The sequence below is a fragment of the Bidens hawaiensis genome, unplaced genomic scaffold (genome assembly GCF_021521415.1).
Source record: "Bidens hawaiensis isolate Kalapana, Puna unplaced genomic scaffold, B.hawaiensis_p1.1 tig00005453_1, whole genome shotgun sequence".
Lineage (NCBI taxonomy): Eukaryota > Viridiplantae > Streptophyta > Magnoliopsida > Asterales > Asteraceae > Bidens > Bidens hawaiensis.
In genome coordinates, this window is record NW_027491347.1 from 60,560 (window position 1) to 78,271 (window position 17,712).

Below are 17,712 nucleotides of genomic sequence, written 5' to 3' on the forward strand. Positions count from 1 at the left end.
GTCAACCTCTCATCACTTCTCACTTTTTTAACTCATCTTCACTAATTTAATCCATATTCACTAAAATGTCATTAATTCGGATCAACCCGCCAACTAATATTATCCGGATCCGTATATTTTTCAATGAATTTGTTTCCCCTTCCAAATAAAAAATCCCTACGCTGTTGACCCTCAATCAGGCGTCGTGACCCCTTCATTGACAATCTGGCATTACTTCACTGCCTTCTCCCTTATCTGATTAAACCTACGAGACCGTTCATCTCCACCGCTGCTATCGTTCATCTCCATCGTTGCTTTAGACTGTTCCATTGTCGCTTACTGTTAGGTAAAGTTACACAGCCCGACTTTAGTACTGTTGGTGCCTACCGTGAATCATGTGGTGACAGTGACGGAACCAGAACATTTTAATTGGGGGGTCGTAATGGAAATGTGTATATTTTCGTTAACGCACATCATTTCGAGATCTTCGAACATATTAGGGGGGGGGGGTGTTCCATGTAACTATTTTAACTTTGACCAACACACAAGATGAGACTTTACCACCGTGGAGCGGCTTTTTTCTAAAAGATGAGGGGTAGTCACCTTTTTTTTACCAATCGATGGGGCAAATGGTAATTGCAATCTAAGGAGTGAAAAAGAGGGGGGGGGGGGGGTAGCTTGAAACTGTTGTAAAACGAATTCATTTTCAACACTTGAAAAGCATCTTTCTCAACACAACATTAATTGGTTTTCGCTAGGCCGGGTCACCAACCCTTCATCTTTAGATAATTCAATTTTCTCTCTGATTTCTTTTATTATTGTTTTACTTCTTTAGGATACGAATGATTTGATGATTTTTGATACTTTGTGTGGGTTCTTTACCAAAATATTTGTTTACGCTTGCATTTTACACATAAAAATAATGAAAATATTTAAAGAAATTGAATTATATAAATTAACAATCAAATTGTATGTTACTTAAACAACCGTACCCTGTCAAATATCAATTCAATATGTGTAATGTGTTATTAAATAAATAAAAAATTACTAGCTTAGAAAAATGACAAAAGTGAATTAATTAACTTACTTTTTATTGTTACAAAAGGCGAGTTTTTTACCAAAATAGGGTGGTGGAGAAAAGTATTTACCAAAATGGAGGATTTTAAAACTATTTACTAAAATAGGTTTTTTGTTTTTCTTATTAATTTTTTAACATCTTTTTACATTTTTTTCTAATTACTCAACACATGGTCAAACTCACACCCCACCCAACCCCCTTCACTATCACGAAAACAGTTAATTTTTTAAGTGTTCCGATCATCGACGATCAATCCGGCAACCCTATCAAACAAGTCTAACCCATCAATATTAGAATTTTTTTTCGAAATGGTGTGTATTTACAAAAAAAAAAAAAAGGAAAACGAGGAAAGTCAAAATAAAAAAAGGAAAACGGTGTATCCTTTCCTGCCACCAGAGGATTAGGAACAATATGGATTAGGATCCTCCATTGGCAGGCGAGGTTCAATCATGGGGACCTATTCCTTCCACGCCAATGGAGGATTAAGAGGAGCAACTTCCAAACCCCGTTTGTGTTCCGTTATGAAACTTACAAGTTAATACCACTTTTCACATCTTACAAGTTAATACCACTTTTCACATGCCCCCTACCAAACACCATCAATATATTAAAGACGACTCAGAATTAGGGATGTTCAAAAATCTCGCGGCTCGTGGCTCGCTCGAAACTCGCTCGAAAAAAGCTCGGCTCGAAAAAGCTCGATTCTAAATGAGCTTGGCTCGACTCGGCTCGATTTCTGAATGAGCTCGAGCTCGAGCCAAGGTCAGCTCGGCTCGTGGCTCGGTTATATTAAACCCTAAATTTTAATATCTATATATAATAATTGCATATCAAGAAATAAATAAATAAAAATTATACATATATTATGCCATTAATACCTAAAACCTTATAAAAGAATAACTAAAAAAACATATAACGTTAAAAATTCTTTAGTTTATAAATTTTATATAATATGTATTTAAAATTATAATATTTTTCTTTTATATATCAAAATTTGTAAAATATAATGCAGTTCCCCCCCGGGGCGTCGCTGATCGATACAAGATCCGCACGAGGTCTAGGAGTGCGGAATCCTCCTAGACTCGTTATGGTGTTGGAAAACGAAGAACACGATTACACATAAACAAACACACGAACAAACACATGAATGGGATAAACGAATCTGCAGATCCTTTATATAATAACCATAACACGTTACATATCAAATATAAACAAAAACACGGCCGACCCGAGGTGAGCTCTACCTCGGGCCGTCCCACACGAATCTCCCTCTCTATTTCTCTCTAGACAATTGAACTGAACACAAAATACTCTAACTTTCTGGATACAAAACCCTAAACAAGACACACACATATATAGATAACCAACTTCGCGGGCTTGGGCTTGGGCCTGTAGGCGAAGTTGTTATAACTTCGCCTATGGCGAAGTTGTTCTAACTTCGCCACTTCGTCTCCGTTGGTCAGAATTGCATAGCGACGGTCACAAAATGCACCAACAGACTCCCCTTTGACCGTTGCTCTCAATTCTAACAAACACAAAAGATCATCTGTTACAAAACATGCACCAACAGACACCCCCCTTAACTGATGATCTTCTATTTTCTTCTTCTGGTAGGACTCGATTGCACTGTGATCTTCAAACTTGAACTTCACATATACATGCAACATCCATCCTGTCTTCAACCAGCCGTGTCTGAAACTGTCTTGTAGCTCCACAAATCTGCCAATCACCCGGCGTGTTCCATATCAGATCTCCCCTTCAGTGTAAGCTCCTCCGAACTATACCGATCGAGATCTTTGACCTGCATCCCCGTGCCTAATCGATCATCTCAATCAACACGTGAACTTCTTCTAACTTCACCAACACGTGAAGTTGTGCTCCCTCCACAACTTCACCAACACGTCGGAATTGTATAGTAAGATAAGGTTCAATCTTCAACTACTCAACATCAAGTGATCAGTTTCATCACAAAACCACCTTGACAGAATCTAACACACATGGCCATTAATTAATCCGAAGCATCTTCAATCACCAGGGATAACGATCAAGAACTTAACCAATTTAATTCCCGATTAAATCCAACTTGTTCCAAAATTTTTACCTTAATAAATAAGCATCCCGGATGCTCGTATCCCACGTTTTCAGGATCCAATTCTCGAACGCCTAGAAAATAACAAAAATAATATGCTTTGACTGCAATCCAGTAATGACGAAAACCCGAAAAAAATTTGACTTTCTTCAGTTGGTCAACCTCGAACAACAACTATTTCTTTGCTAAAAAACACCCAAATATGTGTCAATATCCAGTTTCAATCAATATCCCGTTCACAACTTCAACTCTATATCCAGAGTTGACCCGTATTTGTTCACACGTAAGACCAAGAGATACCAAGTTTCACTCGTTGCCGGAACAACGTCTTCGGTCTCACAATAATCGTGTACACCTGGCCATTCGGACGAAAACTCCAAACAATTTTTTTTTTAACTTCGCCTTAAAGTCAACTTCGCCTAAAAGTCAACTTCGCCAAAACCCTAAAATTTTAGCGACAACTTCGCCTGAACCCAATAACTTCGCCGACGACGGCTGTTCGGCCAAAAACACCTCAGAAACGTGCCAGAAACACCAAAACGCAGATCTCGAACCATAGCACAAGAGCCTAAGGCTCTGATACCACTTGTAGTTCCCCCCGGGGCGTCGCTGATCGATACAAGATCCGCACGAGGTTTAGGAGTGCGGAATCCTCCTAGACTCGTTTATGGTGTTGGAAAACGAAGAACACGATTACACATAAACAAACACACGAACAAACACATGAATGGGATAAACGAATCTGCAGATCCTTTATATAATAACCATAACACGTTACATATCGAACATAAACAAAAACACGGCCGACCCGAGGTGAGCTCTACCTCGGGCCGTCCCACACGAATCTCCTTCTCTATTTCTCTCTAGACAATTGAACTGAACACAAAATACTCTAACTTTCTGGATACAAAACCCTAAACAAGACACACATATATATAGATAACCAACTTCGCGGGCTTGGGCTTGGGCCTGTAGGCGAAGTTGTTCTAACTTCGCCACTTCGTCTCCGCTGGTCAGAATTGCATAGCGACGGTCACAAAATTCACCAACATATAAAAAAATAAAAAAAATTAAATGAGTCGGCTGACGAGCTCGAGCTCGGCTCGAGCTTTAAACGAGCCGAGCTCGATCTCGATATTTCATCTCGATAAAGAAAACGAGCCGAGCTCGAGCCAGCTCGATTAAGTTCGAGCTCGAGCTCGAGCACACTCTGGCTCGACTCGACTCGGCTTGTTTACATCCCTACTCAGAATCCAGCCAACCACCTCAAAGCTGCCAAACACCTTCAATATATTAAAGCTGCAACATTTCACATGCCATTTGCCACAGTCAAGACCCGTGAATGGTGAGTTTCATAACGGAACAAAAACGGGGTTTGGAAGTTGCTCCTCTTAATCCTCCATTGGCGTGGAAGGAATAGGTCTTAATGATTGAACCTCGCCTGCTAATGGAGGATCCTAATCCATATTGCTATGTTGCACAGAAACGCGACCAACCTGCCGTACCCCGTCCCGGAAACTCGCCGGGGACGGAAACGCCGACGGGGACGGCCAGAAACGTTTCTTGACCGTTTCCTTAAAGTTGGGGACTGTCGTTGACCGTTTTGAAAAGTCAAACGATGTTTCGGTACATTTCCAGAACTTTGGGGACGATTTTTAAACGTTTCCGCAATTTAAAGGGTATTCCGGCGCCACATTAAGTATTCCGGCGAAGAATTCCGGCGCCGGAAAATCGATGAAAAAGATGGAAGAAGAAGAAGTGGCGGCTGAATGTGTTAGGTTAAGTTATAGTTTAAGTTTAAACATTAAACCACTTTATCTTTCAATTGTTTGCATCTAGTTCCTAAACTTTGTTAACATTTACATAAATAGTATTAAATTAGATTATATTTTAACATTTAACACTCACTATCTAGATTAGTTTACATTTGGTCCTCAACTTGTAATTTTATACATAAAATGTTTAAATGACATTTTATAAATCAAAATTATATATTTATTTATTTGTTATTAATAATTATTTAACTATGTAATATATACTTTTTATTGTTTTATTACCCGTGCCGTATCCGTTTCTTGATTTTTTGTTTCCCGTTCCCGTACCCGTGCCCGTTTCCCGTTCCCGTGCAACATAGCCATATTGTTCCAAATCCTCTAGTGGCAGGAAAGGATACACCGTTTTCCTTTTTTTTTTGACTTTCCCCATTTTCCTTTTTTTATTGTAAATACACACCATTTCGAAAAAAAATTCATCAATATTATTATTATTATTGTGAGAAGGGTTTAGTCCAATTTGGGGATGAGCAGCAAACGCTTCAAGGCAACCATGAACATCAACTTGTGGATTCAAAACATTAAACCCATTATTATTATTATTATTATTATTATTATTATTCAATTTTAATAGTTTATGAACATATACAGACCTTACTGAACCAGATGTTGTTGGCTGCAACCACAGCTTCGTCATAAGCAGCAAAAGGTCCAGTGGCCATCATTTGTTCAACGAATTGAGTGCTTCCGCAGCATGATATGAAATCGGTTTTGCTGAATTCGATTGCCATTGAAGATTGATGTGATGAAGATGATGATGTTTGTGGATCGAGTAGACAAACCTGCAACATAATATACCCCTATCTGTCTCTCTCTCTCTCTCCCCCTCTCCCTCCCTCTCCACTCAAAACCGAAGTCGACAAGAAATTTGTGTTTAATGTAGCTGCGGTTGTACAGACTTTGTGCTACTGGTGCAAAATGAAATCGGCGACAAATTGTATTGGGTTGTCTAGATCTGTCGGAAATCACGAAATTATGTGATTCAGGGTTGCCGGATTAGTCGTCGATGATTGGAACACTTAAAAAATTAACTGTTTTCGTGATAGTGAAGGGGGTTGGGTGGGGTGTGTGTTTGACCATGTGTTGAGTAATTAGAAGAAAATGTAAAAAGATGTTAAAAAATTAATAAGAAAAACAAAAAAACCTATTTTGATAAATAGTTTTAAAATCTCCCATTTTAGTAAATACTTTTCTCCTCCACTCTATTTTAATAAAAAAAAACTCTATAAAAGGCTGTAGTTGATTGACATAGGCTTTAGCCTTTTCTTGAAGGTTGAAAAAGATGTGGCAGACATAAGAGATTTGTTTAAAATATAAAATACAACCTAGGTTTTAAATTTAGATAAATGGGCCGAGCTAGCCTTTTTTAAAAGCCCACCGTTAAAATTCAATTATTTAACCAATTAAATGTAAATTATTACGTTCATAACCATCTTCTTCCTTTACACTGCAACTTCCAAAAACTTAATATCTCGCCTGAAATTTACTTTAAACCGCCACTCGCTGCCGCCAGAAACCTTTCTTCACCCTTTTTCTTTACACTTTAATTCTTTTTAGCGGAAAATCAAGAGGGTCAACTATCTAAAATTATTTTGGCTGAACACTCTAATAACCTTGGAATTTGTTCGGCCGGAGGGTTAGCTGACCCACCTGACCCTCCCATAGTTTCGTCCCTGTGTGGTGGGATTAAAAGAAGAGATCAAGGACCTTTGAATTTGATATGGTGGTGTTATCTAAATGTTTGGTTGATGTTGATCGTTATCAAATATGTTTTTAATTAATATATTATCTTCACATATCTTTTTAATAAATATGTATATAGTGTAGCATCTGATGCTTTTTGTCATCTTGATATCATGTTTGTTAATAATAAAGTTATTTAATTATAACTATAATCAGGACTTAGGATGTTGGTGAGTGGACTATCCATCCGTGGATTCACAACAATGGCAATTCACTATCTGATGCTGATTTGTTTCCTGGAGTATCCATCCCCAATATTCATCTTGTTGGGTAACCTAACCATAACATCTTATTTTTTAAGAGCTAAATTTGCTTTTTCCCCCTATGGTTTAACTACTTTAGTACACAGCCTGATTAATAACCACTTGAATAACTATGTTAGATTTTTCAGTTAAGTAGAAGCGCATTTTTGTAATTTTTTTATTTAAAGGACGGTTTGGGTTAAATATACTTAACTTTTATTATTATGATACTCAAATAGTTAAACCTCATATTTATGATTTCTGTTATCAAACGTGCAATTGCTTTTTACTCTCGATTGGGTTCAACTGTCAACTCATGTTTGGATCGTAGAATTCGCGTTTAACGATAATTTATTTATGAAACTATATTCATTATTCACTCACAGAACAACCCGGCCCGACCCACTCAGTTTTACCAGTTTATTAGTTCTTGATGTGTTAAGCTTTCATATTTTTGTTACAACAATAACTAACTTCTTTTGGTAAAATTTTAATTTCCACCTTGCATTATGCATATGTGTAGACATGATGATATTCATTCTATTTTTATACTGTTTAGGAGATTTAGTAGCACAAGGTATATCATTATATAGATATATTTTTGTTATGCTCCTTAGAAATCATAACTAGAAAGAAGGCTTATGTAACGGTACTTGACTACATATTATATCTTTAGGTACTCGTGTAGTTGAAGCCAAAATTATTTCTGGAACTAACATTGGACATAGAGTTTTGATCCACAGGTCGTCACTGACTCCATCAGACAACAAAATAGCATACAAATTTCAAAGACTACAATTTCCCCTTGCAGTATTTTTAGCGATGACGATAAACAAAAGCCAAGGTCAATCATTATCTAGGGTTGATTTGTACTTAAAAGGACCCGTGTTCTCATATGGACAACTATACGTCGCCTTGTCAAGAGTTACAAGCAGGTGTGGTCTAAAGATTCTAACTCTTGATAAACAAGGTAATTTGACCAATACAACCACAAATGTTGTGTACAAAGAATTTTTTTCTTATTTGTAAAATACTTGGGTAATGTTGCTTTTGTAATTTCTGTAATTTTAATGTAAGTTGTAATTGTATTAACAATATATGATAATTATGTTATTAATTGTATTTTGTTTAATGTTCAAATGTTATAATTTTCATTAATTGTCCGTGTAATACACGGGTCTCAAACTAGCTCGATAATAAAAGTGAGTTTTTATTATACTGTTTGTTCGTGAGTATCGTTCAATTCGTTGAGACCCTGACCTTTGTCCATAAAATTGTCGACCATGAAGGCATGGATGTCGAAGGTGGCCACATTGAAAAGGTGGCCACATTGAATATGCTCTTACAAAGAATTAACAAAGTGATTAATTGAAGCACATATTCAATAGTTGTGCCTTTTATCGATCTTCTTAATAGAATTATGTTTATTTCTTTTACGTGTTCAGGAAACACATTTACTCATTTTTATATTATTACTAGCTTTTGAATTTATATATTACACGTGATTTTGTCAAATAATAAAAAATAAATAAGATTTGTTATTTGAAAAAATGTACAAAATTATAGCGCTAACAATATATAGTCTATAATCATAAATTTACAAATTTGAGAAAATTTGTTTATATGCAATATTTTGCTAAAATTGTTTTCTCCCATGACCTATAGATAGCTAGGATGAATAAGATGAGAGATTAGAGAATTATAAAGGAAATAAATTGTAACTCATTTATCTCGCTTCCAATAAAATTCATATATTGAACAAAATGATCCAATTACAATAGAGAGTGTTGGGTTCGTAGGCCTTGTGTGACCTGATTTATTATTTGAAATCCAAAGGGCAGACAGGTGTAGGGTGGCCAGACCAAAGCCCGACCCGGTTTGAATTTCTTGTTCAATAATTTACAAACCCTAGTTCAATCTCTATTTAAAAACCGCTATGTACTTGTAATTATTTGTCACCTAATAAAGAATACCTAGTTGCCACCCGTAGACGTATGCCAGTTTAGACCGAGCTACGTTAAATACCCGTGTTCGTTTATTGCTTTCGTGTTTGTGTTCAGTTCGTGTGTGCACTTAATCATAACAAGTGGTATCAGAGCTTAGGTTCGGATCACACGAAGAACACGTTGAGCAAGTCCCGTACGTTGCCTCACCAGAAGTTAGGGCTACGGTTCCACCAATTTCTGTTTGTCGCCGTCACAGTCGGTTAATGATTGTTCCCCGCCACCGATGTTCGTTGTGGAGGTTCTGTTCCAAAATTTGAGCATCGCATCACCACCGTTGATTATCATTAACTCCGTCGTTAGAAACCATTTCGGATCTAATCGAAGGTAGTTTCTTTGGCTGAATCGTAGGTGCGTTCATTGAAAAGAAAGCCAGAATTGATCGAAATCTGTAAAGTTTAAAGAAGTGTCGCCGAAGACTTTTTGTTTCAAAGATCTATATGTTGTTTGCATTTGACCAGGAAAAAGGAAATTTAGTTTATTATTATTATTTTTGTTTCCTTGGAATTCACGTCATCCAAGGTACAAAGTGATTTTATTTTATTTCTTTTTTTTTTGGATCGTGGAATAAGGGCAAAAGTTTTTTTTTTTAAATTGAGCTGGGTAGGCCCAATTTTTGGTTTAGTTTTGAGTGGGTTAGACATATTTTGAAGTATTTGGTCAAGATCTTATTTTAGTAAAGTTCGAGCCAATAATAGTTGAATCAAGATTCTATTTTTGTTGAAGAACAATCGTCTAATCAGAAGAAATTTTTTAAAGAAATGGAGAACCAGTGCCAACATCACTTGTCAGGTTTTATCGTTTCAATTTCTGATTATTAGTTCGTCATTCCGTTGCGTTTAAATAAGTTAAAGTTTAATAGAGTTTAGTAGAATAACCATTAAGTTCAGGCTCGTGGCATTGCTGTGTATTTCTATGTTCTTTATCCAGGTTTTTCGTTTTAGACATTTTCATGGCAGAAGACGGAAATGCTTTAATACAGAAGTTTGATGGAAAAAAGTTTGGTTGGTGGAAGATGCAGATTGAAGAGGTACTTTGTCAGAAAGACTTGGATGTAATGCTTGAGGATGTAAAACTAGAAAAGTTGTCAGATGAAGATTGAAAGAAGTTAGACAAGAAAGCTAGGGCCTGTATTACTTTGTCGTTGTCAGAAGATGTGGCAACATCATGAAAGAAACCATCGCACGTGGTATGATGGAGGCACTATCCAACATGTATGAGAAGCCTTCGGCAGTGAATAAGGACTATCTTATCCTAGAGTTAGTGACAACTAGATTGAAATAGGGCGGGTCAGTTACAACACATATTAATAATCTTAATTCGAACCTCTCTCGCTTAGTGTTAGTAGGCATTAAGTTTGATGATGAAGTTCAAGGTCTTTTGTTGTTATCCTCTTTGCCCGACTGTTGGTCGCAAACAGTGACTGCAATTTGTAGTTCGTTTACAAAAATTACTTTTGATGGGATTCAGGATTTGATTCTTGGAGAAGATTCAAGACGTAGAAGTTCAGGTGAACCATCAAATAATATATTATTTAGGAAAAACAATGAGGCAGTGGAGCAGGTTGAGGAGCCAGTCTACGACTCGTAAATATATAGAATGCTGGGGTTGTAAAGAGAAGGGACACTCCGGGAATCGATGTCCGAATGGTAAGAAATAGATGAACGTTACAGAAGACAAAACAGATGGCGGGGGTCACCAGTGATGAGGCTTTGGTTTGTAGTGTTGAGAGTAACGTTGTTGATTGGGTGATGGATTTGGTGCATCGTTCATGCCACTCACTGTAGTGAAACGATGAAGAATCTAGTTTGGGGATTTTGGAAAGGTTCGACCTGCGAACGTTGATATTCTAGAGGTTGCTGTCACACTACAAACTAAGGTGGAAATGCCGAGGCGTGAGCTGATTGTTCACAGCTCTCAAGGTACTATCATGCAATAATTTAAAAGTGACAATATATGTTTATTTAATTACATAATCAAATAAATCAAATACAAACAAGTACATAATTCATAAGATACAACAAAACAAATTTATATTTCTAATGATCTTGATTAACATTCTTCTAACTTAAATTTTTCACTAAGCCTTCACCAACTAACATTCAATTCCTACGATAACCTGCATATGCGTGTAAAATAGAAATAATTTTGTCAACAACTCATGTTTATTGAGTAAAACTCCAGTTAATTTGAGTTACAATATAATATATAAAAGAAAACGCAAATTGTTCCTGTGAGATAACAATTAAGCCATAGCATGTACACAATTCAAACAAATAATAAAGAAATGGCTAAACCATTGCCATTCGAATCGTGCATTGGTTACCAAAAATAAGTTGTCGGTGAAACCATTGTCATGAGAATGGACGCCGACCACTACGACATTGATTATGATGGATCTCTCCGAATGCGGTAAAATAAAGTATGTAAATATATATTAAGTTAGGCATCAAACTGATATGCACACAAGTATTAACAGTTGCAACTGTGGATACTACATAATAGGTAAATATCATAACATACGCTTATGTCCCTAAAAGGTTTAAAAATAAGTAAAAATGGGAGTGATATAATCACCTTAGAAATTAAGCAAGAGATAACGATTCGTTAAGAAAAGAAAGTACATCAAGCTCTTCGAGAATTACTGATGAGATATCCTAATAAAGAATAGTTGCGGAAATAAATATAATTTAAATAACGGAACTAAACTAAATCGGGATTCTGGAATTTTGATGATGATCGGGTGTGTTCTTTGAAAAAATTAAATATTACATAGATTTATTATTACTTTTACTATTTTGAAATATCACTTTTATTTATCAAAGTTTTAACATAAATAATATGATTTTAATTATATAAAATACATAAAAATACTTAAATAATAATTATAAAGATTTTACAGTTTATATAAAGAGATTTGTTATAAATATTTCTTTTAAATTAAAAATACATTTAATATATTTATATACATTTATATTTGTTAAAAATCTTTATCTATTCTAATTTATATGCCTTTATAGTTTTATGAAAAGACCGAAACGATAATTAAACGATGTCAGTTTAGTAAAATAAAGTGTATTTATCATCCATATCAATAATATTAATTAACTAATTAAACAAAACCATAACCTTTTTAATATCCTTATTATTTAAACCATTAACAATTAATAAAACTATTATACATTCATATATACATTTATATATGGTTTTTAACCAAAGTTCGGAAAAGACTAGTTAATGTGTCGGTTTTTAGAAAAATATAAATTTACTACATATTTTATAATATTTATTATATTAATTAGATGATTAAATATGATTAATTAATAATCAAAAATCGTGTAACAACTCGGGTTTTTCGAATTTATATAAACGCCCTACTCGTTTCGACGTCCGGGTTATCTTATTTAATATATTGTGTTTATCGAGTTATAAATTATTATTGTATTAATATTTAATCTATTTAGCTTTGACACTTTTAACCCAAAATATAAAGTTTTATCCATTTCTATAATCCATTCCCAAACCCGACCCATATTCAATTTCGCGAACCCTGGATCAATCAATCAACCAATTAACTATCTAAAATCATTTGTAACCAACTTTTGATTAAGGAAATCAAATTCGTGCATGATTCGCGGCATCACCATTAATGTAATTGAACTAATTATGACCCGTTGACTTGTTCTTCCCTGTTTAGACCTAACCGACGCATATTAACATCCAATGATCGCGTAAGCGATGTTTATATTCCAATTAAATTCATGGACACCTTCCTTATAGAGTGACCGTCAATACCCTATAAATAATTGAATTCATTTCAATTGATTATACTCGTTCATACACCCTCAGCGCCGGCTCTTGTCCTGTCTAATTAGCCCTCTTCAGATCGTTGTTCGAGGTAATTGTTTACATGGTTTGATTCACGTTGACGGCTTGATCAAAAGCCGTAAGGTTGTTTGGTTTAATTTGACGCGGATTGATCAATTGGAATTTTAGGGTTTATGTAATGAATTTGGGGATGAACAGTTTATGTATATTAATTTTGGAAACTGGTTCCTAATGCACGTCGCCTTATGACCTGCTGGTTAAACACAAGACTATGGGGCAGAGGTCGCGGGTTCGAACCTCTGCCATCTCGTTTTTCAGTTTATTTTTGGTATATGCAAGTTAAGATCATTTTTATTAAAGATACTAATAATAATTATTATTAAATAACTGTTTTATTATAAACCGACCCTCTAATACTTGTGTTCTCGTATCTTTTGTTCGTTTGTGTACGTATATGTGTAATTAGTTTTGCATATATGTATATGTGCATATATATATAATAATACGGAAACTAGTATTTATTATTTAATATATATAACGAGTAAACTTTACATGTAAATAAACAAACTAATAATATTCTTAAAGATGTATTTTACTTTTATATTATAATTTAAAAACTAATGTTTTAATATAAATCAAGTAAACCAATTTTATAAAACTACATGTAAATTTTATTAAGATAGATTTTTTATAAACTTAATTAATTATTTTTTTTATAATAGATGTTTATGTATAATAGTATATTACTTTATTTTATCGAGTTGTTGTAATCAATATTATACCTTACTTAAGCGTATCCGTTACTTTCGTTTCTTTTAGAATTTAACTTTCGCGGGTGACTTTTTCCGTCTTCTCATTTTCTTAATCATCCTTTGTTCATCTATCGAGGTGAGTACCACATTCCCCTATTTTACTTGTTTTCTCACGTTTTGGGGACATATGCGTAAAATATATATTCTCTTATATACTTATACACAAAACTGCAACTTTGTCTTATGTGTTAACAACTTATACTTTACTTGCTTATTTGCTTTGTATGCTTCCGCATTCGGAGATGTCCAACATAATCTCAGTCTAGTATGATCATACGCCAGTCGTTATAGCTTTGTGCTTCTAGACATCTCAATTCGGGCCTTAAGGCTGGTGTGAATAATCATTTCCATGGCCTGAATACGAGAGGGTTTAACTCTATCCTTTCGGCTCAGGGCATCGGCCACGACATTCGCTTTCCTGGGGTGGTAACGAATTTCGCAATCATAGTCATTGAGTAACTCAACCCAACGCCGTTTCCTCATGTTGAGTTCTTTTTGGTTGAGGATGTGTTGCAAGATTTTATGATTGGTATAGATGACACATTTAGTTCCATAAAGGACGTGTCTCCAAATTTTAAGAGCGAAAATCACCGCATCTAACTTAAGATCGTGAGTGGTGTAGTTCTTTTCATGGATCTTGAGTCGACGAGAGGCATAAGCTATGACTTTGCCTCGTTGCATGAGTACACAACCGAGACCTTGATTTGAAGCATCATAATAAACAAGGAAATCGTCGTTTTCATCGGGAAGGGTTAAGATGGGTGCGCTACAAAGTTTTTGTTTTAGGGTTTGGAATGCGTCTTCTTGCTTTTGTTCCCAAATGAACGGATTGCCTTTTTGAGTTAAGGTGGTGAGAGGTAAGGTTATTTTTGAGAAATTCGAGATGAATTGACGATAATAACCAGCTAGACCAAGGAAGGAACGGATTTCTAATGGGGTTTTCGGGGCTTCCCAATTCTTGATGGCTTTAATTTTGCGGGATCCACGTGTATGCCTTTATTGTTAATAACATGACCCAAAAATTGAGCTTCCCGAAGCCATAATTCACATTTCGAAAATTTAGCATAAAGTTGTTCTTTTCTTCAACAGTTCCAAGGTGAGACGAAGGTGTTTCTCATGATCGGTCTTGGTTCTTGAAAAGATTAAAATATCATCAATAAAAACAATGATGAATTTGTCAAGGCATGGTTTGCAGATGCGGTTCATAAGGTCCATAAACACCGCGGGTGCATTAGTCAAGCTTAAGGGCATGACCATGAACTCGTAGTGTCCATAACGGGTATGAAAGGCGGTTTTGGGTATGTCTTCATCGAGAATTCGCAGTTGGTGATATCCCGAGCGGAGATCAATTTTTGAAAAACAAGTGGCTCCTTGAAGCTGATCGAAAAGATCATCAATTCTCGGTAATGGGTACCAACTCTTGATGGTAAGTTTATTTAACTCTCGATAGTCGATGCACATTCTGAAAGATCCATCCTTCCTTTTGACGAAAAGCACAGGACCTCCCCAAGGTGACAAACTGGGTCGAATAAATCCTTTGTCGAGAAGTTCTTGAAGTTGGCTAGAGATTTCTTGCATTTAGGACAGGGCTAAGCGGTAGGGAGATTTGGCTACGGGAGTTGCACCGGGTATAAGGTCGATTCGGAATTCAACTTGTCGAGACGGAGGAAGTCCTGGCAAGTCGTCAGGAAAAACTTCGGGATAGTCTTTGACAACGGCAATGTCTTGAATCTTTTTCCCTTCGGATTTCTTGTCAACTACATAGGTGATGTACATAAAATTATACATCTTTCCGGCATCAAATAAACTCTAAAAACTGCAATTTCTATCAAATAACATAGCATAAAAGGCTACTTATCATAATAAAATATAATTTCAGGTGAAACCAAGCCCCAAACGAAGAAACAAGCGAAAAGACGAAGAAAAACAAAGAAACACGCCCCCATGCCTCAAGAAACACGCCCCCATGCTTCTGAACACCAGAAAAGACAAAAATCTACAAGAAAAGACAAAAACTGGGAACAAAAGCATGGGGCCGTGCCCCTTGACCACAGGGCTGTGGAAGTCTACCAGAAACGACAAAATGAATTTAGCACATGTCTGTGTCTACGTGGACACGGGGCCGTGCCTTTCTCTCCAGATTGCCTATAAATAGTGGCTCATGTTGCACTCATTTGGTGTGCCTTGAAAAGAATTCTATCCGGTTTTCTCTTATAAAAACACACACTAACACTCACATAGAAGACTTAGTGAAGAGTTTGAAGGCTTGGAGGTAATCATCATCAACCATTATCATCATCCATCATCATCACCATTAAGAAGGAAGATTCATCTACATTTGGTTAGATTGTTCCAAGTTTAATCATGTATTTGTTATCATCATTCATCTTAATGTTTATCATCATGCTCATTATGAGCTAAACTCCTTTTACCATCTAAAATCTATGAAGAAGCTTTGTTTTACATGATAATTATACAAACATGTGGTGTAGTCTAGTAAAGTACATGGTTATGTTACAATTATCTTTTGATGAGAAATGTTTCACCATCTTAAATCACTAATTCAAAGTTGGTGGTTGTCAATTCTATTGGAACTCGTTCATGATTGATTCATGTTCTTGAAAGATAGAAATACTTTGATACATTATCGAAACATGGATCCTTATATTGTACTTAGAAATGATGAGATATAAGTTATGATGTATTTCTCTAAGTCTTGGTAATCCGAAAATGGCTTTGCTTAGGATATCATGCTAGTTAAAGAAGTCACATGTTAATGGAATGTGTAATCATAACCTACATAAATCAACCAAGGAGAGGTTGTGTGAGTTAACTACAACCACCTGAAGTTGTTAGAATTGGTATTTGAGAAATCGAAGTCAATCCTAATCTTTCTACTTTACGAAACTACTTGCTAACTTAAATTGACATCATTGAGGTGGCATGACATTAGGAAAGGGTGGACTTTTAAAATGTGCATGTTATCTCTTTAGTGCCAAAGATGCTCACTTAAGATTTAAGGAACTATCTATCATATATTGCTACATCAAGTTTACCACATGTTTGAATATTAATTATCAATGTTAAAATGGAGTGGATTCTTAATCTTAGATGGTAACATTCACATAATTGAACTATTCGTTTAGAATCTCTCATCTTGGTCACCTATATATTATATATATAAGTATTTATTTTATCTTTGTTTTTTTTTACTAAATACGAAAATATATAATTTTACGGCTAGCCTACTTTTTACCTTTATTTACCTTACTTTACTCTAGCTTAATTTATTTAGACCTTAGTTTAGTTTTAAAATAGATTAGCCTAACTCATAATTTAATTTAGACTAACTTTAGCTAACTTTTACTTTAGTTTTCATTTTGATTTAGTCCCATGTGTTTCCTCTACTTTTGAATCCGAGCTTGTTTCTCCAATTTCTGAACCGGAACGACTATTTCGTCGACGGGCACGCAAACGGACTACAGAAACCGCCGAAGCAATCAAACACGAATCAGTAGACGCCACTACATCAGGAGAAAATCAAACCGAAGAAATGATGGCGGCCCAGAACAATGAGCCGAACATGAGCCAGTATGCCAAGCCAAGCCTCGAAGGCTACGACAATGGAGTGGCTCCACCCAAAATCACCGAAAATTTCGAAATCAAATCAATCACCATTCATATGGTAGAAAATTCAGTTCAATTTCATGGTCTCCTCGATGAAGACCCCCTTTCTCATATATCTCGATTCTTACGAATCCGCGGAACCTTTAAAATCCTAAACTGTTCAGAAGATCAGATCAAACTCTTTCCTTTCTCTCTAAGGGGTCAAGCCTTAGAATGGATAGAATCTCTTTCCTCTGGCTCCATCACCACTTGGGACCAGATGGTCGAACAATGTCTCCTCAAATATTTTCCGCCTGATAAAACTTCCAAATACTGAGCCAGTATTACCAGATTCCGGACCGATGATGATGAGTCGTTACACGCAGCATGGGAAAGATACAAAAGTCTTCTGAGAAGATGCCCATATCATGGACTGAGCATATGGTTGTAAGTACAAACTTTCTTTGACGCACAATCCAGTCAAAACAAACATGCAATCG